We start from the raw sequence: 23642 nt of genomic DNA, 5'->3' as shown, positions 1-23642 counted from the left end.
GCATCTTAAGAGCTGGGATTTTGCTAGCCCAGTACAGGTGAGATAAGATGCAAACACACGTAGATCCTACTGCTGAGCATGGGCTTCTAACCACTGCCCTGGCACCAAAAAGAAGGGTGAGCATTTCTTTCTATTTCTCTATAGAAGGTTACAGGATTGCTGGGAGTAAGCAAGTGCTAAGACTTTGTACTTGATATCTACTGCAGAGCAGAGCAGCAACATTAAAATGTCAAAACTAAAGATATTACATTTACATTAAATTGGGGAGGAGGAATAATTATCTTTCTGGGACTACGAAGGTGAAAACAAATTTAGGAATAGTTAATATATAAAAAATATAAAAAAGAAACAAACCGAATTTGTTCTCCCATCTCATGGCAGAGCCCCACACTGCACCCCCAGCTTCAGCCTGGGGGCAGATCTCACTTCCCAGCTGCAAAGCATGAGGCATCACTGCCCCTGGCAAAGCTGTAGCCCTTCCCCAGATACCAGCACACAACTTCACAGCTCAGGCTTGGACAGTGAAGATGACACCATCCTTCCACTAGTGTAATGCATTCCCCTTAGCAGCAGAAGATATACCACCAAAGCAGTCTTTAATAAAAACAGCATACATAGAGAGAGAAGGGTTTTTTTATTTCCCGTTAGAGGAGGTTAAAAAAAAAAAAAAAAAAAAAAAAAAGTGCATGCAACTACAACCCAATTAATTCTGCTTATATGGGGAGCAAGAAGGTGCTGGATTTGAGATTTTCCTGATAAATGTCTCAGGAACAAATGCAGTTGACAACTGTCTATGGGTCACTGAGTGATCTCGTCTGTAATGTCCACAATGACACTGAAATTTCATTTCTCCAACCCTCAAATAAGAAATATTGTATTCGACTTGCCTTTTGGGGAAGTACAGTAATTTTTTTCATTCTCTCAGATTCACTGCCTGCTGTGACTCCTTAAATATCTATTCAGACAAACCAGCTTCTCTCTCCCTCAATCTCTAGAGAATGCAGCCCAGGCATTCTATGTGACTATTAAAAATAGGTTTTATTAAAGAGATGAATGCACAATTCTTCCCCTTTTTCCTCTTCCATCTCTGCAAAACCTAAGTATCAGACTGGTTCCAAGGGAAAGTCAACATTTACTCGGGGTGGGATGAAACTGGAGAGCAGGGAAGAAGAAAAGCACTGAGTATTTCATATCCCATCAGTTCTTTAATCAATCCCACCGCCAATGTATTTTTCAGTACCACGCATGCCTGAGTGGAGAAAATCAAGTTAAAGGAACCAAATGTTAAACCACAGCAGCGATTTGCAGGTGGTTTCAAGGAGGCAGGGTCAAATATGCCCAGGTTTTAGACAGCGGCACTCTCACTCCATCATGTTTAGTTTTTAACACATGGGTTTGATATCCAGTTTACAAGGAGGGCACCTTTGAAAACAAGGTGACTTTGCCTTGATGACTACCTGGCAGCTAATGATTAAGTGTGCTTCCAAGTGCCAGTTTAAGTTTGTTTACTCTGTTTTCCAAGTGTAGTGGGGCTAAAATTCCTTGGAAACAGAATATGACATCATAAGAAGGTTTTGAAGCAGCTCTCACTGTATGTCCATTTATATTAGCCTCGTCATCCATAACAAGTGTTTAAAAAGCAGAAAAACAACCATGATGCATAATGCATTGTGTCATGATGCATAATAATTAAAACCCCTCCCCCGGCTCCTGAGGTTTAAAATCTTTCCAAGTAAGCATTTCAGCATAAAGGCTTTGACAAAAACGCCATTTAGGGACATTCAAATTTACAGCTATGCGATTTGTCATCATTTATACTAGAAAGAAGGTTTGAAATAAAAACAACAACAATGGAAAGGAGATAATACAATGCAATTCAGCACTTGATGAATCTCCTGTTGACTAAAAATCCCTATGCCTGGCAGTCAGAAAAGTTATTAACCTGCCAAATCACAGATGAAATTGGACTATATTTTTTCCCTTAGTATTCTTTAAGCAGAACAATATTGAATATCCCATGCTCAAGTATTAGCAAAGGTTACTTGCCTTTGGAATATTGATTAGCACAGCCCTTGTGGGAATTATTTCAGTTTTCCAAAGCAAATTAAAGATCTGAAAAGCAATTCTCAACTTAACTTCAAATGTGGTTATTTAAAAATGGATGATTAACGCAATTACTGCCTGGCGCCAAGAGCACTGCTTTCCAGAGGCAGCCAGAGGAATTCACAGTTAATGCTGAAATCAGATTATCTTGAAAGAGCTCCCTTGATCCAGGGAAGAAAAAATAAAATTGATACCTGGGAGCTTATTTCTCACCTGAATAACACATTTCCTTCCAAATCACGAAGCACAGTACAGTTAGAAGTGCATGCAGCTATGGTGTTCTAGGTTTTTCAGACTGTTACTTTCATCCTTGCATCATTTTCTTCCTTCACATCAAACGTTTCTGGACTGCCTATTGAACAATGCCATATAGCTTAAAATAAGCACTTCAGTGTCCTGCTTTCTTTAGTAATGATTAACACAATAATAACTTATTTTTTCTTTTGGACTTCCGTATAGCATGCAACAGCTATACGTGGATACATACACATGTGTTATGTTCCTGATCATATCTGTGCTTTTGGGGCAAAGCACTTGTTAGCTGATCAGGAACCTGAACTCTTAAGACAAGCAAATTCCCTGGCATTGCATCTGAAGACATGCAGCAAATAATCAGTTTGGAGCTCAAGTCTCTCCAAATTCTTATGCCTAGACACCATAGCACTGTTCTTCTGCCTCAGATGGAGCCATTAAGATCAAACACACTTTCAAAATCAATGCAGAAATATTTAAAGTGAAACTTTATGTCTAACACTACTCAGTTTTAAAACACTAATACATACTTCTGCTAAAATAAGGATTTGATAACACTAGCAATACACATTTCAGAGGTAATTATTCTAGTCACATTTTTTACTATTGCAGGTTCTAAAAATGTACTACTTTTAAATCCTTACCAGATAGTACAAGTGATAATGAGCTGTAAATCCACAGAACTAAAACGTTGCTGGGAGCACTACTTATGACTTGTCAATCAGTATGTCTGAAAGTCTATCAGTAGCCTATGAAGTTTATAGACATATATATAGACTGCATATTTTTTTCTTCAGCCACACAAATTAGATCGCAGACTATGAACACAAAACTGCTAAATCCTATATGCTTTTTCTCTAATATTTTTATTAAATGGTCATACAATGGTCATACATTTTTGTGTTCATTTCTTGTTTGTATTCTGTTGGCTAAACAAAATGAAAGCTCACTTCTTTTTTTTTCTTTTCTGAAAAACAAAAAAAGAGCAGGCTGGCAACGGGAATCCTTAGCAGATACTATATAATGCAGCGTTTCATATTCCAACCAATATCTTAATTAATAAAGCACCTGTGTATTGGCAAATGCAACTGGTGGTGAGAACAAAACCAAGAAGATAGAGTCAAGATCAAGCAATTACTTGCAACCTGTAGTGGGGAATATAGGATGCTTTTTGCTAAACCAAATACCTCTAATAATGTTCATTACTTACAAGGATCTCAAGAAGCTGTAACACAGCTTCATCATGCTTTCTATGTCCCTCACCATGCTTTTTTATGATAAGAACTAAATTATGTATCACTCACTCTGCACAGAAGAAATCTGGGCTTATGGCAGCTTATCAGCAAAAATTCACATACAAATAGGACCTGGAAAGCATTTCCTGCTACATGTATTGCTTCATTTAAAAAAGAACAAAATGCACATGTAGAGGTTCTTTGCAGAAGCACTAACTCACTTCCTTCAAGTGTTACTATTTGCTACAGCATCAAAGACAAAAGTCTCAATTTTGCCCCAGTACTATGAGCTCATTAACTGTGCCTATATTTATCCTATTCTGGAATAAATCCCAAAAGATCAGGTAGACACATAAAAAGGTGCATACTGATCACTACCAACAGCTCATATCCAGCTCATACAAAGGAGCAGTATCAAGCCCAAATGGCTACCAAGGATGGTACATGGAGCACAAAACAAAAGGCTGAAAAGACTCTTCTAGAAGCAGATTTCTCATGGTTCAGATCAAACTGGGAAGAGTCTAAGGGCTAATACAGCAGCTTTTAGTCAACCCTAATAAATTTGTTAGTGTTTCATAAATAAGAGGAATAAAATGATTTGGGTACACTGGAAACAGAAAAGAGCACAAAAGGCATATTTTCACTATTTTGCTAATGCAACGCTATTGACATAATGTGTCCCTTGAGAACTTCAGTTGCAGAAGGACACATTTGCTCATACATTTGCACACTGTGATCATCACACAACACTCTGCGACCACAGCACAACAAATTAACCACCACTTTGCTGGGAGCTTTCTATTTGTGGTAGCCTGTCACGATCAAAAGTCATGCATATAAGTGGATTTTTGACATACGTGTGTTCATTTTGAAATCGCGTGCCAGTCTTTGTTTTTAAGGTTTTACAAAATTATTTTTCTATTATTTTCTCAAATAAGTTTATTCACTGGGGCTGCCAGTAAAGCGCAACGCTTCCCAGATATAAGATTTCTGGCCGATAAAATTAAATCACTCCAATTCTCTTTTCTGTGGAAATTTCATTGATCTGATCTGTGATCTCTTCCTTTGGCAGAAAGCATTTTTCTGAATATTCTTTCTAACCATCCTCCACACACACACAGACACACACACAGCCTGATGAAAGCACCTTAGAACTTGAAAGAAATATTGACTTTGTGGAAGCACGCTTATTTTGATTAAGTTAGTTTTTCCAAGAGGGAATATAAGTAAGTCACTCCAGGTGCTTGAATCCAAGCTTGTCTCTGGCAGAGAGAAAGTAACATTTCTTATTCACTTTTAATAATCTCTGAGGATGGATCATCTTTGAATATTTACTCTCCTGGTGAGTAGGGAAGTAGAGAAAGGAGAACAATTGGAGAAAAATAAATTTAAGTGCAAGTGAATTGCTGTCCTAGCTTTCAAATGAACGTGTTGCGACTGGCAAGTGCTATGAGATGGCACCAGATAATCCTGGGCCGGAGAGGGGAGGACAGCCCAAGGTGGTTGACTTTCCTTCTAAGGTACAAAACAGCTGTTGAAAGGTAAAGCACAAAATTCTAAATGACAACACCCTTCAACCAAGAAAATCGCTTCCATATGAATGAGTATATAGTGCTGAAGTGTATGCAGTACACCATGTTTAAATTTATACACAGCTAAATAGAAATCATTCAGTAACTCCTCTGAAAATATAGCATATGGGATATCCACTTTTTTTGTTTTGGTTGTTGTGGTTTTTTTTTTCCTTGTCCCCAGGTAGCCTTATTTCTGCTCTGTTTAGTTGCTGTTTCTAAGCATTGCTAATTGCCATTCATGGTAAATGCAGTCAGCTGCTCATGGACCCAACTCCAAGACTTTGACGAAGGCTTTTTTGGAAAGGGAAAAAGGAAAAGGAAAATGGGATCCAGGTTTGTGTCGTAGAACCATTTTCTGATTCTATGATTCCAGCACTTATTCTTCACTTTCTCTCAATAGATAAAGAACAGGTGTTGCAAAAAAAAATAAAAATAAAAAAGAGAGAGAGAGAACTGAGACTCTTGCAAGGCAAGAGAATTGTCCAGGCAATAAGACTGGACAGGACTCTAACAGCACATACTTCTTCCATAATAGGAATCTGCAGGAGTGGAATGCAGGAAGAAAAGTTGAAAACAAAGATCTCTGATGATTTAAGAATTATACAGAAAATGTTTTCACAGGCAGAAAAAAAATACTTGGAATAAATCAATCTAGCTTTTAAAAAGTGAACACTCCAAGATTAAGTTCTAAAAGCTAAGAGCAAAACTGCATAAGAAAGTAGCTGAAAGCTTTATTGGCTTCTGATAAGCTTCTGCTCAGCTTCTTTCCCTCTGCAAGAGGGCAGTCAGCCACCCTAGACCACTGTTGACTGGTGATGCCTGTGACATGAGAAATCTTGCCTGTATACTGTTTTAGGGCCAAGAGAAGAACAACTTACCTCATTGTTGGTTTGAGTCCTCAAAAGAGCTCACTGTGGGGTGGGCCAAAGGGCAGCAGCTCACATCATACTGTACTCAGGCCAACATATGCCCATTTAAACATTAGTCACATCAACATTCACCAAGTTTGCCTGAAGCTACTCCTTGTATATATTTGCAAAAAAGAACAAGATAAAGAGGCAAACTGGTAATAAGCATACCACCACCCAAGCATAGCACATACCTCAGAGTGCAATATGGGAGCAGCAGTTTCTGAAGAGTAAGTTCTGAGCAGCCACCAATGCAAAAAAGCAGGCTGGTGAGTGGAACAGAGTACCAAGAAGAAATCTATGGGTGGTGGTCCCTCTCCCCAGAGATTTCAAGCACTAAGACAAGGAAGAGGCTGCCCCTGCTCACAGACTTGCTCTCTTTCTCCTCCTCCCTTCCAGGTGCAACTGTACACACCTCTGACCACCAGATTATGGCACTGGCAAATAGGAAGGGCAACTTAACCTGAAGACACTGAGTTGATATTAGCATTAAATCAGCACACTGAGCTTTAATCAAACAAACCAGCCAACCTGAATCCATTGAGAAGGTCAGGAAGAAAAGCTGAGAGAATGAAAGAAAAGCAGTCAAGGAAGCGTGACTGTTTCCCAGAAAGGACAATACATATGTCAGGCAGAACACCAACAATCTGACAAATTTGCTGGTACTACAGGCTGTTTCAGCATATCCCTGCAACAAAGAATAGAAATATTCAATGTCATGTTTAAAAAGGAAAAGAAAGTTAATCAAGTTTCTGTGCAAGACTTAGAACCAACAAGGTAAGAATTAAATGCTCCTCAAGACAGATCCACCTTCTTAATCCCTTAAAAAAAAAAAAAAAAAAAAAAAAAAAAAACCACAACCTATCACTACTTATTATTTTTAACTATTTGAAGGTAGGAAACCAGGCAAACTACTGCCCAGGTACTTTCAAAGCAGAGCTCCATTTACTTAAGAAAAGATTATATGCCCAAAACAGCAACAGCTATTGAGGATCCATCCTTTTCACTGCTATCAGTTTTCATATGAAAGCATCACGGGAAAACATGATTTAAGCAGGGAGTACCATTAACAAAGAAGAAAGTGTATTTTTGTATTCTGTAGGTTAGGAGAAGTTACCTCTTCCTCGTTACCTTAGATTTGCTTCTCCAATGCAAATCAGTACTGACCTCTACTGCTAGATTATCAGCATGTGAATTTGCCAGGGAAAGAAAGTAAGGACTACTCAGTCACACAGAGATGGCATTTTCAACAGGATGTGCATGTTGCAGAATATGAACTGCTCTGCATCTGTAATTCAGAAGAGCTAAGAATATTTAGTCACCCAAAGGCAGGTTTGCCAGTTGGGCACAGAAAGTATTCCCACCGCACAGATAAGGAGATGAAGTACAGACTATTTGGGAGCACCTCAATCTCCACAGCCATTTTGCCTGAATATTCTTGCCCTAATCTAAGATCACTGTTACAAGGTTGATGTCTGTCTGATAAGGAAGATCACACAAAGGGCATTTTCCATAAAGAAAGAGTAGGCATACAACTAGTTCACATGGAATACCTAGTCTGCTTTGCACACAGTTTAGCTTATTTTACAGTAACATCCTCAGGTCACAAGCTTAAGTAGCTTACCCAAGGCTAGGCAGAGTCCAAGGACCTGTCCACATGGGGAAACTCAGGAAACGAATCTGAAATTAAACTTTAAAGAAGAATGAGCTAAGCAGCAACCTAAGCTAGCACTTTCATTTAGAATTAGAGCCTTAATTCAGCTTAGCCTAATTCTTTCAGTTCTAAAATGGGTATGTTGACACAAGCCCGCTTCCAGATCTATTTATCTGAATCGGTTGAAGGCATTACTGCCTCCAGCTACTCATCACTGCTTTCCAGATGGAGGTTTCTAACCCCACATGGCTATGACAGCAGAGTGATTCATGTGTGTGGTTCTGCTTACAGACAACTGTATCAGCTGCAATTTAGAACACGAGGTTTGCATTAATCTGGCCTGTTACTGAAATAGAACGGGAAGCATTCATATAAACCACTACTCTAGGGGTAACCTGCAGGGGTTATTACACCTCCCAGCCAGGCAGCAGTAGGCATCCACAGGCTGCAACTCCTTAAATCTGCACAGATGTTTACAGCATGAACATCTGCCCACAGTCTGGTTGGGGAACATAAGCAAGTGGGACAATTGCCTGAGATGTACATTTGACTATCCAAAGCAAAATCATGCATCAGAAAGCCAAGGGAGAAAGACAGATTAACAGGGTAGGACTGCTCGCAAAGAATGAGGCTGACATTATCAATTCATTGACAAGACATAGGTATTCTTCAACTATAAACCTGACAAGATCTCAATATTCAGTCACTGCTACACGTCTGTGCATTTAAGACCATACAAAGCTGCTTTACCGCCTGTTATGGATACTCATTTATGCCATCTTGTTTCATAGTTGATAACACAGTGTAACATGTTAGTCATCTCACAGGTGAAACTGTTTGCTAAACAGGCTGAAAGAAGTAAAACAAGATGTTACAGGATTGCTATGAATCCCTGACAGCTTTTAAGGCAAACAAAGGGAGGAAGAGTGAAAACATCCTTTACATCCCTATTCCCTTTCTCTACCTTCCCACACCTGGGGTACAGCAAAGCCAAATCCCTCTAGACTGGTCTTGGCAACCTTATTTTCAATCTGTCTCATACTTCCCCTGAGGAAAATTGAGGAGAGGAAGGAAGGGAGGGAGGGAGGATACACTACGCTGTTTTTTTGCTGTTGTTGCTTTTTGGTGGTGGTGATGGGTTTTTTTACTGTAGAATGGGAAAAAAAAGAATAAAAATAAATAAAATAAAATAAAATAAAATAAAATATTAAATTTAGCATCTTTTTCCAAACTCAGCCACTGTTTTTCAGACAGCATCCTACCTCTGCAAAAATGGAGAGGTCAGTTAGCACATCTAGATATATAATACCTATTTATATTTAATACTGCCCAGAGAGGCTGTGGATGCCTCGTCCCTGGAGGTGTTCAAGGCCAGGTTGAATGGGGCCCTGGGCAGCCCAGTCTAGTATTAAATGGGGAGGTTGGTGGCCCTGCCTCTGGCAGGGATGTTGGAGATTCATGATCCTTGAGGTCCCTTGCAACCAGGGCCATTCTGTGATTCCGATTCTGTGATTGTGTGAAATACCTGTGCTTCAAAAGTTGTTGTTTTTCTCCTCTCCTAGTCATGAGAAATAACCTAAAAACACAGGACCCCAAAGACAAAGAAAGCAATGTTGCTGCTAAGCATTTGCTTTGGAGAGGCACCAAGGTTATAAATTCTGTGTGTTCTGTGTTCTACACTCCTGATGGAGATTGTCTTGTACAGATGACACGTAAAAATAAACCTGGATGAAAAGGAAAGAGAAAGTAAGTTGCAGAAGGAAAAACAACCTTCTCTCCTAGTCTCCCTCTCTCTCACACAAACACACACGTTCCAATATGCTCTGTAGTAGAGAAGGACTTCTGGACCAATGTATATTCCAGCTTTAAAAGTGGGAGAATTATTAGAAGATAGAAGATTTAGCTATATCACAGTTTTTGCCTTGGAAAATTGTGAATGAATCATGAGGTGCATATTTTAACAGAAAAACAGTTTGGATCCTTTTTTTTTTTTTTTTCTTTTTTTTAATCCTTAGAAATATTCAGTACATCAAGCAGGAAACATACATATTTCTCATCCTATTCAGTAGGAAACAAACAGCCCACTCCTCTGTTTCCTAATGTCAAAGGGAACTTTTGTGCATTTAAAACAGAAAATCCATTAGGTACGGGAAAAGGCAAGAGCTTCATATCACACTGCAAACATGAACGCTTAAGCACAAGGCATTCAGGCGATGGAAATGCATTCAGAGCGTTTAGCGCACAGGATTAATCGAATTATAATTTAATCATCTGATCAAACACTAATTAGCATAATCACTTGAGGGGAAAAGCTGCTAGAGGAACAGACGAAGAAACACCTTGAGCACCCAGCACATTTTAATGATGAGAGATCATGCACAGATTTATTTTTTTCCTTCGTAAAACGCAATGGAAATTGTGGTTTGCAGAGCTGAAGGAGCAGTTTCAGTACTCCTGGATCACACACAGTTCTCCAGCATGGAAGATGCTAAAGATGAATCTGCAAGCTATAGCTTATTCAGATGCAACCAAAAATGCTCCACTGTCCTTTGCCAGATGAAGACTTGAGCATAAGCACACATTTTAGCCAACAGTGTTTCCATTATAATCATCCCTTGCTGCCTCCCCCAAGAGTTTCCCACGTTAATGTTTAGGTCACTTAGATGACCTTCAGAGATATGACAAAGCATTAATGTTCTTTTGCAAACCATGTTTGAAGTAATTAGTCTAAACCAGCACTACTGGGCTTTTTGGCTTAGGGCAGGGAAGAACAGGAACAAAAAGAGATATTAAGAGAACTGTTCTGGCTAATATTGTCTAGATTTCCTGGTAAAATCACATCGCCATTCAAAAACAAAAATGTGAGCAGACCAGAAAATTATCCTGATCTGTACCCAAACAATCAAAGCAATCAAATGACGCTTCTGTCTGGAGATTAAACAGAAAAAGAGATGCATGGGCAGAGGGAAACCAGGAAGATTGTGTGTGAAGGAGGGAGGGAGGAAACAGAATGGTGGGGGGAAAAGATCTTAGGAGGTGTCTTTTGTTTGAATTTCTACATAAATTGAATCATTCTTTAAAATAACCTTTTATCTTTTCAAATAGATTTCTCTTCCAGATGCTAAAAATATTTAAACATGATGAACTGCAACGTTTACAGATGAAATTGGACAAAAATTCCTTCAATATTATACGAGAAATCAAAATGATGAGCTGCTAGCTTACATTTTAAAAATGCCAGATCATACAGGCTCAAATATGAGCTAAATTAAATTGATTATTCTGCTGTTACAAAGCTATACTAATAACCCTTCAGCCTTCTAGGAATGACTGCACATTAGTAACACAAGGTAACCAATTAAGGCACAGGGCCAGTTTGACCTAGGATTTCTCTGCACCGGGCACCTTGTTACCCGCAATCAGTGTGCACAGCCTGGAAACTCTCCCAAGTGTAGTATGCAGCTTTCCACTGCAGGTGACATTTCCAAAAAAACAACAACCCAGAAGTGAAGTGACAGATCAACAGTATACCACTTTAAGGCACTGTCATGCTTTTAATAAGAAATGTGACTGGTAGATGAATTAATAACAGGAAATAAATTAGTTTCTCACTAGCATAAAGGTAGAATAACCATCCTGCAAGCATTGCCAGCTCAAAGAAAGAGATCATATACCAGCATACATGGACTCCATTTAATTAAAATGTAATTTTACTAAAAAATAAAAAAATTCATCATTTTTAAAATATCTTAAGCTGTTCTACTGTTCCTACTGTTTAGCTGTTCTACTATCTAGCATGTTTCTTTCTAAGCCATAACTTAAAAACAAAGCCGGGAGATTCTGCCTCACCTCACGAAAACATGCAATGTAACGAAATGGCAGCAGAGCAACACAGAGCTAGTAACACAAATCACACAAATCTGAGATGGTGCCATGGTCAGAGACAGGATGGCACACGAGATAACCACCACCACCTATACTAGGGACATCGTTTAGCACTGGACTTCTAGCGTAAGTAAATACTTGGTCTTATCATAGAAGCACCATGGTTGGAAAAGACCTCCAAGATCATCCAGTCCAACCATGTATCTCCCACCAATATTTCCCCACTAAACCATATCCCTCAGTACAACATCTAAATGCCTCTTGAACACCTTCAGGGATGGTGACACCACCACCTACGTGGCAGCCTGTTCCAATACCTCACCACTGATTCAGAGAAGAAATTTTTCCTAATGTCTAAAAGAATCTCTCCTGATGCAATTTGAGGCCATTTCCTCTTGTTCTATCACTAGTTATGCAGGAGAAGAAGCTGACCCCCACCTCACCAATAACTTCTCCTTCGAGCCTCCTCTTCCCCACACTGAACAATCCCAGTTCCCTCAGATCCAGGCTTGTGCTCTAGACCCCTCACCAGCTTCATTGCTTCTCTGGACACACTCCAGGGCCTCAATGTCTTTCTTTTATTGAGGAGCCCAAAACTGAACACAGCACTTGAGGTGTGGCCTCATCAGTGCTGACAACAGGGGGACGATCACCTCCTTGCACCACCTTGACACACTGCTGACCCATGTTCAGCAGAGCGTTGGCCAACACCCCCAGATCCATTCTTTCTATACAGACTTCCAGCAACTCTACCCCAAGTACTGACTGGAGCCTTGGCCTGTTGTGGCCAAAGTGCAGGATCCGGCACTTGATCTTGCTGAACTTCATCCCATTGGCTTCAGTCCAGCAATCCAGACTGTCCAAATGTCTCTATAGGGCATTCCTACCCCCTGGAGGATGAACACTTCCAGCCAACTTAGTGTTGCCTGAAAACTTACTGAGGGTGCTCTCAATGCCCTCATCCAGGCCATCAATAAAGATATTAAACAGGACAGGCCTCAGTACTGACCCCATGGAAGCACCACTCATGACCTGTCACCAGTTGGATTTAACTCCACTTACCACCACTCTCTAGGCCATTCAGGCCAGTTCCTTACCCAGCAGAGTGTACCTGTCCAAGGCATGGTCTGCAAGCTTCTCTAGAATACTATGGGAGACAATATCAAAGGCTTTGCTGAAGTCTAGGTAGACTACGTAACAGTCTTGATGAACTCACCAACATACATGATTTTGTGATCCCACCAAACCCCTTTCTAAACCTCTCCCCGCTGCTGCTCTCTGGAAGGAGAGCAGTCCTGAGCCAAGTGGCAGCAACCTCCGATCATATCAGCAGAATAGCCCCCCATTTCTTCCATTTTCTCATCTTATGAGAGCAGCAGCTCGGTGCCATGTCATAATTCTTTCAATCTCCACTAGCTAGCTATTTTATATGTACTAATTATCTTCAATGAAATTCTCTCAGCACAAGGCCAAATGCACTGGCCTTCAGAAATGCCAGAGCTTAGGTAATCAGACAACTTTAATCCCCTTCTCCAACATGTGTTCAGATCAAGGACTGAAAGCAATGGGGATGATATGGGGAAAGAGTAATTACATTATATAGAGGTAAAACATGTCATTTTGTTGTCTTTAAACACAGCTGAAATATAAGCACTATGTAATGATCCAAACTTCTCAAAATTTCTCAAAAGTAAACAGTGAACAGCTACTATTATGGAGCTGAAAAGAAATATTTTCAAAAACTCATTAGCTCCCTTCGTAATTAGTAAAACTCAGTGTTTTTCTGTTCTACAAAAACCTATTTTGAAATGCAGTAAGAATGCTGTAATTACTTTTATCCACTAGGACTAACTTTTGAACATAATGTGCACTGAACTGCTATGGCTACAGTGCCTTCAGATGGGCCTCTCTTTTCCTCTGCACTGCCTTCACATTTGAATCATAAAATCACACAATGGCTTAAGGTTGGAAGGGACCTCAAAGCCCACCCACCCCAAACCCCTGCCATGGGCAGGGCTGCCCCCCATCCAGCTCAGCTGCCCAGGACTCCATCCAACCTGGCCTTGAGCACCTCAGGGATGGGGCACCACAGCTTCTCTGGGCAGCTGTGCCAGCACCTCACCACCCTTTCTCAGTGAAAGATTTCCCCCTGACATCTAATCTAAATCTCCCCTGTTTTAGTTTAAAATCATTTCCCCTTGTCCTATCACTATCTACGCATGTTAGAAGTTGATTTCCCTCTTGTTTATAAACTCGCTTTAAATATTGGAAGGCTACAATGAGGTCTCCCTGGAGCCTTCTCTTTTCTAGGCTCAACAAGCCCAGCTCTCTCAGCCTTTCTTCCTAGGAGAGGTGCTCCAGCCCTCTGAGCATCTTTGTGGCCTCCTCTGGACTCACTCCAATGGCTCCAGATCTTTCTCGTACTGGGGAACACAGGCCTGGACTCAGTATTCCAGATGAGCCACACAAGGGCACAGCAGAGAGTTAGCTATTGGTCACTAGCTAGGACATACAAACAGGCCTCTCCCTCTGTCATCAGAAAAGCAAACTCACCTTCAATGCATGTGGCACTTTACCAATGCATTTACCACTTTACCATATCTCTCCAAAGTTGCACTGCTCCACATTATCACACAAATTGAAGGTGAAAATCAGGGAAGAAAGAAATGAGTTTGGTCAGTATTTTACTACAGACTAGGATAGATGGCAAAAGGCTAAAAGACAAGGCCTTAGGAAAGCAAACAACCAACAAAAAATCCTCATTCCTTACTTCAAGCTGTGATCCCACCATATCTGTGAAGTTGTTCTCTGCATGCAGTGACCACCAAGACCCTGCAGCTTACGAGGGTCCAAGCAGCAGGGTCTGTGCTTGGGCACACATGATGAGCAGTCCCCGTTGTGCTAAATCTGCTTGCAGCCTCCTCCAGTGCAACAGCAAATCACAACTGCCAGAGCTCTTCAGAAAGTCTGACAGCTCAGCTTCTTTTTTTGAGGATTAATTATCTCCCTCCTGCCCAATAAAGCAGCTCAGCTCCTCTCTCCTTTGCTCAGATGGGACTCACACCTCCTGCCCTACAGCTGTACTGACATTCACAGGATTGCTTTTTGTCCTTGATCTCCCTCGCTTCTTCAAATCCATCTGTTGTCTCATTTGATAAACTTTTAGGGACAGGAGGAATATTTTCACTATCCAAATAAATACAAATAACTACAAAGATAATGAGGGAGAAAGGACTGTTGGCCTCACATTAAGCCTAAACCGCAGCTGAAACAACATGAGCAGATACAAACTGTAGAAAAACCTAAGTACAGGTAGGTGGAGGGCACAAAGACAGTCACAAAGGCAGACCTATATGGAGCACCTGTTTCCTCCCTGGCAAAGACCAGGAGACAGGATGGATCATGGGGTTCAGCACTGGAGAGACCAAAGGCCACAAGCTGTAGAGTACCATACCCACAGCTCTTGCTTGCAGGGGAGCAGGATCAGTGTGCCTTCCCCACTGCAGACCATGAAGCACAGAGACTTCAAAGCCACTCACAATAAGGAGCCCAGTTCAGAGTTGGTTTGTAGACACTGCTCTCCTGCTGTTCAGGGGTTCAGGCTTTGAGTGCCTTTTCTCTTCTCATCATACCTCTTTCAATGCTGTCTAGATCTCTATGAAGTCCAAAGCTCTCCTTTTTCCTTTTCTCATCCTATCCACTAAAAATCCTGTTCAGACCCTTTTTCTTACCTCCCCCTTAAGAATCCATTTTTCATTTTATATTTATATATGTATACACACATACAAAGCCAAAACAAAAAAGCTCCAGCCACATCTGATGTCACAGTAAAACATAGCAAGCACTTCTCATCACCCAAGTCCTACAGTGAATTGAGCCTTATTTTCTTCACTTCCCTTTTCACATTGCAATGGTAAATATCTGCTCTCTAGAATGCCTACACAAAGCAGTTGTCAGAAACACTGTCAGAGCTGAGGAGGAATCTTTGAGAGTTACACAACAAAAATAGGAAGAAAGGTACAAAAGGAAGCTTCCAAAATATGTACAGCTGAAAGCATGAACTAGTATAATGCAGATCATTACTCCAGACTTCTAGGATCACTGTATTATGCCAAAAGCTTTATCGACATGTCTAGGCAACGTGGACTTCTGTGATAGTCTTACACGCTAACTACTTCATACCATGACATAGTAATGTCTGGCTGCATGCTTTTCAACTGCAGTTGCAATCTAAACTGTGGTTCAACTCTCTTTTCCAGAATGCATGAACTGTTTTTATTCCACAGAAAAGCAACCTAGTGAGAGGAAAAGAGTAGAGTCACCTGTAGAATGTGCTGTCATGTAAAACGTTCTAGATTATGAACCACACTAAACCTTTCTGTTAGAACTGAAGTCTAGAGCCTTGTTTTTGTGAATGACACCTTTTCCACCAAATCAGAGAAATCAGAATCAGCTTTTCATAAGAAAAAAGTCAAGGACTTCCCCTGTCCTTAGGTCAAGACAGAAGTCTAACAGTCTGCCACACATCCATCTTTTAGTTTTTGCAAGACTGACTTTATGCATTCAGGAGGTTTTTTTTACCCAAATCAGGACCAAAATCCCAAATATCAACTGCTACACTGAAAATCCCAAGGACTTCCTTTATGCTTTCAGTTTCACTTTAAAAAAAAAAAAAAAAAAAAAAAAAAAAAGATTTCTGGTGAACTAAACAATCATGCAAGTGGTTTTAGCAAAAGCCAGAGCATGCATTCTGTCATCTCCTTCCTGGGATCTGGAAAAAAAGCAAGTGATCAAGCAGCATTTCAGTGCACTCAAATCCTACCACGATTCTTTCAGTCCAGCACACACTTTAACAACAACATCTGGCTTCCTCCAAGCCTGTGCATTTCACTGTCCCATCTAGCCTTCCCTGCCGGGTTAAACAAGACCTGTATGTGAAAGTCTTGTACTTAGTAATTGAACTCCATACTACTAAATCTCTAAGAGACTGAACAACACATCACAAAAGTGTTTCTGAAGAGCAGAACTGAAAATATGCAAAAGTAAACCCTTTCTTCCAAGACAACTTTCAGCAAATCATTTAATTCTGTGGCACCTATAAAGTGGGACCACTCAAAAATGGAGGAGGTAAACAGTTTTAGCATAAGTGACCGCCTGACAAAACCATATGCAAGAATTTCATGCAAACAGATTTTTATACAAACAGAGCAGCCCAATGATCTTATCTACAAGATCACTGTGAGCAGATTACATAGATAAATGACTATTTGAAGCCACTGTGCAACATAACTATATACCAGTTGTACTAAAAGATGTGTGGTCCTTTCAGGATCATGTTCCTGATATTCTTAAGAAATTGGAGGGGCTCCTCAAAACTTTCTCAAAAAATTTCTTCAGATGACAGGAGGTTACTGAGAATAACTTTTTAGCCTAGTACAAACAGAAATCTTAAGCCATAAATCTTCATGTGATTACCATGTGATTAATTAGGAGAAAATAGCATCCACATACTTAGACAGCAGAACAAGTGCCAGAAATTTCATACGCAGTAGCTTTTAAGCAATGACAAACAATATATGAGTATAGATATAGATATCAGAAGGAACTGTATTCCCAACATACCAGACTTAGATCCCCATGAGCAGAATGGCTGGTATTTTGCTCTACAATGGCATGCACATAAAGGCTTTGAATATTAATCTGTTAAACAATTTCTCAGGTGAGACACTTCCATTTCGTCATCCACGCCCTTGCATCTGCTGCACTGACAAGCACCAGAAAGCTATTTTCGGACAGGCTCTTGGGCCATGCATTGGCATACACAGGTTCCATCCATCTGGAAGCTTCAGTAGGAGCACATCAGCAAAGCAGCTTGGGTCACCAGGCTGCTCCCTCCTTCAATTACCAGTGAGCTCCAGGGAGGCTGGTGTTTACTATGGAGGTGACTCTCAAAGCCTTTGCATTGTAACATTTCTTTCTATAAATAAGATTGCTGGCTCAGTCCTAAATCTTATTCCCTGCCTTCTAAGTAAAAATAGCTTGAACAGGAAGACTTGTTCATCTCTGTCATCCTGTCCGTCCATTCATTTACTTTTCTCCCCTTCCTCGATATACATCATCATATCATCACATCTGTTGCCCACTCCATTATGTTAAATGTAGATTAGTGAACTCTAGGTTTTCTTTTTCCGATGAATATTCCAATATTTTAACAGACCAAAAAGAAAAACCAAACCTTATTAGATAAGAAAAACTTATTAGTCAACAGCAGTACAAAAAAAAAAAAAAAAGTGATTAAAACCCAGATTGGAAAAGAACACTAAGACCATCTGGTCCAACTGTCAGCCCACCCCCACCCCCACCATGCCCACATCCCTCAGTGCCACATCCACACGGCTCCTGAACACCTCCAGGGACGGTGACTGCACCACCTCCCTGGGCAGCCTGTGCCACTGCAGCACCGCTCTTGCTCAGAAGAAACTGCTAAGAAGAAATGTTTCCTTGTATTCACCCTGAATCCATGGTTTGTTCTTAAAGAGGTTCTCTTCAGCATTCTGTAATACTGTCTTGTGATAGGTTTTTATAAAATATGTCTTTTGTGTTGTTTGTGTTTTTAATAGTAGTTGTTTAAAGAAATGCACATGAAGACTGATAAGGTTCTTCTGAATAATAACAAAATTGTTTGAAATTTTAATTTCATTGATTTCACAACAAGTTAAAAGAAAAGGAAGTGCTGCTTAAAAAGGATTGTGAAATATCTCAAACTATATTGTGAAACAAGTAATTTAACTGCATACACCTACACATTCACCTTGAAATAATTGAGTATTCTGATCTAAAGCCCTGCACTGCTTAAATGGATTTTTAAAAATATTTTTCATTTCAGTAACTCAAAAGAATTAAAAAAAAAAAAAAAAAAAAAAAAAGAAAATCCAATAATTGTACCTTAGAATAATAAAGGTGAATGTAACGATTATTTTTTTTTCTGCCATCTCTAGTCCTTAAAGTGAAAGTTGGAATTCATGCATTCCCTGGTGTAAAATTTGAAAAAGCCCTAGGCAGACAGACTGAGCCATAGTGTGCTCCAATTGAAATCAGAGGCTAAATGAGCAGTACATCTGAAGAGGCCCTGATTCTACACATTCACTAGAAGAAACTGAAGGGAATGGAAATAGCTCTAACCTACCCAATTTGCTCCTCGATTCAGTTCTCGAACTCCCTCCCTCCCCCAAGGACATTTAGTTTCATAGCTTTTTGCTTGTTATCTTTTCAGTGTTTACTGAATAGGTAAAGGAGATTATTTTCACACTCCAACCATCGCTGCCCCTGAGAAAACAGCATATTCATGAGGACACTGATCCAGGCAGACACACAAAAAGTTAAGGTCCAACCTGAGCACAGCTGCTGCTGTAATCAGAGCCTTGCACAAACTCATGTGCTGGAGGAACTTTCCGGATCAGCAGCTCATTAAAATCCACAAGATAATCTCATTTAATGGTAAATTTTACTTTTGATAAAGTTTACTTTTGAGGACAAACAAAAACTGAAACCAGTTTGCAAACTTTTCTGGATGCAGCACCATTGAAGCGATGTCGCTGAAATCAGCAAGAAAGGAAAACAGTGCAGAGCTGTGAGTTGTTTAACGGGGTTTATGGTTTTATCACTTGGAGAAATAAATTTAAACTGTTACCAAGAATACTTACACTGTCACACACATCTGCTATTCAGTCCCTATGGAAAGAAGGCACAGCATCCACGAGTTAAAAGATCGGTGACCACTTAAGAAAAAAAAAAGAAAGAAAGAAAGAAAGAAAAAGAAAAAACGATGCAGACAAAACCCCTCCTGTGGGCACGGTGCACTTGCAGCGCTTGTCAGAAACGCCGCCAGACTCGTGTGGTTTGCTGCCCACTAGTGTTGTGCGGCTGCTCACTAGCGCCGGCTGGCACCGCTCGGCACAGCGCTCCCCACAGCCCGACTCCATCTCTCCCTGAGCACAGCCTGGGCCGAAGGGGAGGAAAAGCTTATTTTGAAATTGAATAGAGATCTCCAATGCACTCCGCTTTCTCAACTACCGCAAATTTCTCTGTTTGGCATCGGTGATGAACTAACAGCTGTTCGTAGCGAGGGTTCCACCGGACTGCAAACACAATCGGCTTTGCTGTGCCATCCACGAATACGCAGTGAGCTCAGTGCTGTCTGCACCTGCAGTGACATTTCTCCTCATATGAGGCGAGGGTTTGGCTATGAGATTCTACATAAGCTATGCACACAGCACAGCATGTTTCTACAAGGACTTGAGAGACCATTTGCTCTCTTCCTTAAATATTTCTTTTCTGACACTGAGTCACCATTTTCTTTGGAGAGTGCCACTGGCACCTCGCTGCCCTCCCCACTCCTCCTCCAGCTAACCCCTGCTCCCAGCTCTGTGCCGAGCTCCTTTCTTTGTGCTCTGCTGCACTATGAAAGCCTGTATGGCTGGGCATAGTGGGGGAAAAGGGACAGGTACGCTTTGGACTTAAAGATTCAAACAAAAAATTGCTTAAGGGGGAATTTATTTTTCGTACTATCTGTACTGCATCGAACATCTCTTGATGCTCCCTTCATTTCGGCATAACAGCACCAGGCACTCAGCACATAAGAAACACAGCCAGAGAGAAGCCTGCAAACAGGTTCAGCACACCTGTGCCAAGAATTAAACCCTGCTGAATGATACTCATTTTGGAGCAGGACACCCTAATTCTGAGCTAACTTTATCACAGTAATTACAGTCAGGAGATTTGAAGGAGACTGCTCTCCTATTCTGCTCTCTCCTCTGACAAGGAAATGCCCTCTTCCTGGCTGTGACCAGGCTACAGCAGACCTTCTCCACCAGTGCTGTTTAATGGATGCACATGCCCCTGGAACACGTAGGTGCAGAAACAGAAGGCAGCACAGGTACAGCAATCCTGAAGGTAACTCCAGGTACTGCTCAGGCTTGTAGCTGAGCATGACTCAGGTTTTCCAAGTGGTGAATTCAGCTGCACAGCTCCCACTGATGCCTGTATCGCCCCATGCACACATCAAGGATGCAATGCATTTCTGGTTAACAGTACCTGTTTACCTATATTTTAAGAAACTCACAGCTCTGACCGTCTGAAGCCTTTATAAAATAGAAGAATTTTAACAGGGTATTTGGGAAGGTTTTGTCTCAGGTTCCAGAAATACTAATTGTATGTAACAGCATGTCAGTGTTTTATTGTCCCCAGAAGGAAGCTGCTTTACAGACATGAAGCCTACCCAGTAACACCATTCATATCTAATTTGACAAAATGCATTGTGCTGAGTGACTGCAGGGAAATATGGGGGCCATGCTTGCTATTATTCAGAGAGTTTCCATTACCTTCAGTGGAAATACAGCCCAAGATGACAACTACAGGGTTAAACCTACATTGTGTGAATTTATTTTTTAAGCTATCTCCCAGCTCAGAAAGGGAAGGAAAAAGAAAAAAAAAAAAAAAAAAAAAAAAAGAAAAACAGAATACAAACATGAAAAATACAGCATTTTTAAATTAAAGTCAGAATGAGATGACATGGTTGAAAACCAAGCATACATGTTCCTGTGCTTCAAGCTAACATGGCATGGCTTTTTAAGGAGTTCAGAAAAGGCAATGGTAGAAGCTTCAATAGTACTTCCCCCCCCAACACTAAGATACAGTCATAAAAGAACACAGCCTCTCACACAATGGAGTTCAGATACCGATATAGATAGAATAATGAAAATAAATATATATGTGACATTTCTATTTATATACGCAGTCATTTCCTTCAAGAAGATACATATCTGATATGACACTGCATTAAAACCTGAAGTCCTTTAAAAATACTGCTCTCTGACTCGTGACTCTGATCCGGTAGTTTAAATTAAATAAGACTTGAACCACTTGGCTTTGTTTATTAGCAGCACTTAACATGAAGGTAGGCGCCATGTTCAAAATTTGCCTTTAGAAAGGTCCTGAATACATACACATCTTGACATCAGGAATGATGTCAAAACAGAAACATTCAAGTTTGCAAAGGATTACTGACCCATCCATTAAGTATTCTGTTTTTAGCTTAAAATGCAATCATACAGCAGGGATTTTATTTCAGTAACCTGGGTCCACAAGCATGTAAACGTTGCCATGTCCACTACAGAATCTACGCAGATGGACGGATCATTTACATTTTGTACTACTGGAAACAGAAAAATACTTGGAATGCAAATTTGTGTCCGCCTTTGGTCTAAAAACACAAGGATACTGAAAGAGAAATAGCTATTGACTTTATAAATTAGGAGAGAGAGCAATTTTCATACCACTTCAACCTTACAAAGCAAAAATCATTCTGATTTTCAAAACCTTTTGGGTGAGAGGGAGACTGCCTAACTTAGATTGTGTCATTTATAGCATCAGTACAGCAGACATAAAAACATATGCCTCTTCTTTCTGGAAAAAAAAAAAAAAAAAAAGGAAAAAAAAAAGGAAAAAAAAAGAAAAAGAAGAATGTAAGATTTCTGGACAGACGCTGGGTTCCTTTCTATGCAAATTGAGGTTTAACAGAATAGCACTGGTGAAAGAACACACTTTTGGACTGATTCTGTCTCACTAATAGCAGATCTCTCCCTCTGAGGCATCTGTCTCAAAAGGACAGAGAAAGGATGGAGTGCTGCCTGATGACAACAAATACATAACTGCAATTAAATAAATAACCCCTTAACATCAGAACTTGTTGCAGTTGTCTCACTATGAGATGAAATGCCAAAAAAAAAAAAAAAAAAAAAAAATTCAAGCTTAAAATTTGGGGATTTTCAATCATTCTTCATTCAGCAATACTCGGAACATGAGAATATTTTACGATAGCTGCAAACACATGCTTAAGATTCACCTCCTGATTTATGACCTATCCAGCTAGCTGCGCTGGACTGGCCATGCCTGTCAATGCATTTTCTCATCCAGCGTATACTTAAGGAGATGTGAAGGCACCCTCAGCCACCATCCATTCCTCACCTTCTGCCACAGGCTCAATTATTCGTACCTTCCAGAATAACCTTATACTTTTGCCCCGTGCTTCTCTCCCATCCATTCAATACAAGAAACATTTTCCCCTCGCATCTGCTTTGCCTGGAAACGGTGTGTTTAATCTTTCTGTTTTAACTGTCAGGATGTTATGTGTTGCAGGCAATGCTATGTGCTCAAATCTGAGAAGTAGGCAATGGAACGGAATAGCAGGAATCACGCACTATGACATAACTGGTTTTCTGTCCCTAAAACTGCACTGCTAACATAGATCTTAATAAAAGTTACGCAATTTAAACACGTTTTCCCACAACAGCTTTCAGGCACACATACCCAAGTGTTCCAAAAGACCCCCATCCGCTATTTAAAAGAAAAAACCCAGGAGCTACATAAAGTGTATGTGAAGCAGCCTGCAGAACGAAGAGAAAATAAACAGGTCAGGTTTACCCTTCTCACTTCTCCCTTCCAATTTCCCCCCGCTAACTTTATAATTGACTCTCTTCAACATTTGCAGATGATGTCATGCTTAGCCGTGCATATTTTTACATAAGAGAACAAGGAGAAAAAAAAAAAGAGAAAAAAAAAAAAAAAACTACCACTGAGCAAGTAGCGAAACGTTGAAAAGAAAATCATTCAGAAGTCTCAAATTTAAATAAAGAAGAAAAAGAAACGGTCAGGCGAAAGCATGGAAGGACGAAACACCGAACGTCAAAGGCAGAAATCTCTCGGTGCGAACGCTCAGGATGCGATTCCTCCCACCGGTCTCCGCGCACTCGGACGGACTGACGAGGCACTTAGCGAAATTCCGCACTTTTCCAGGAGGAAGGGCATCACGAGCGCTCCGTGCCCGCCCGACAGCCCCGGTTCGTGCCGCAGGAGGAGGCGCGGCGGCGCGGGTCGCCTCGGGGCTGCCCCTCCGCGAGGTGAGCGACTTTCAATGACCGCCGCGCGGCTTCGCCCTCCTCCCGCCGGCACGGACAGCACAAAAGGCGTAACC

At 40.7% G+C, this 23642-nt stretch overlaps 1 protein-coding gene across 4 annotated transcripts in view; it reads right to left on the bottom strand.

Moving 5' to 3' along the window:
- Positions 1 to 23642, bottom strand: part of DSCAM (DS cell adhesion molecule) — a 461893-nt gene that overhangs the window by 423222 nt on the left and 15029 nt on the right. The window lies entirely within an intron of this gene.

This window comes from Tympanuchus pallidicinctus, unplaced genomic scaffold, assembly GCF_026119805.1.
Source record: "Tympanuchus pallidicinctus isolate F22 unplaced genomic scaffold, pur_lepc_1.0 scaffold14, whole genome shotgun sequence".
NCBI lineage: Eukaryota > Metazoa > Chordata > Aves > Galliformes > Phasianidae > Tympanuchus > Tympanuchus pallidicinctus.
The sequence above is the reverse complement of the archived record's forward strand: the minus strand, read 5'-3'. Positions and strand labels throughout refer to the sequence as shown.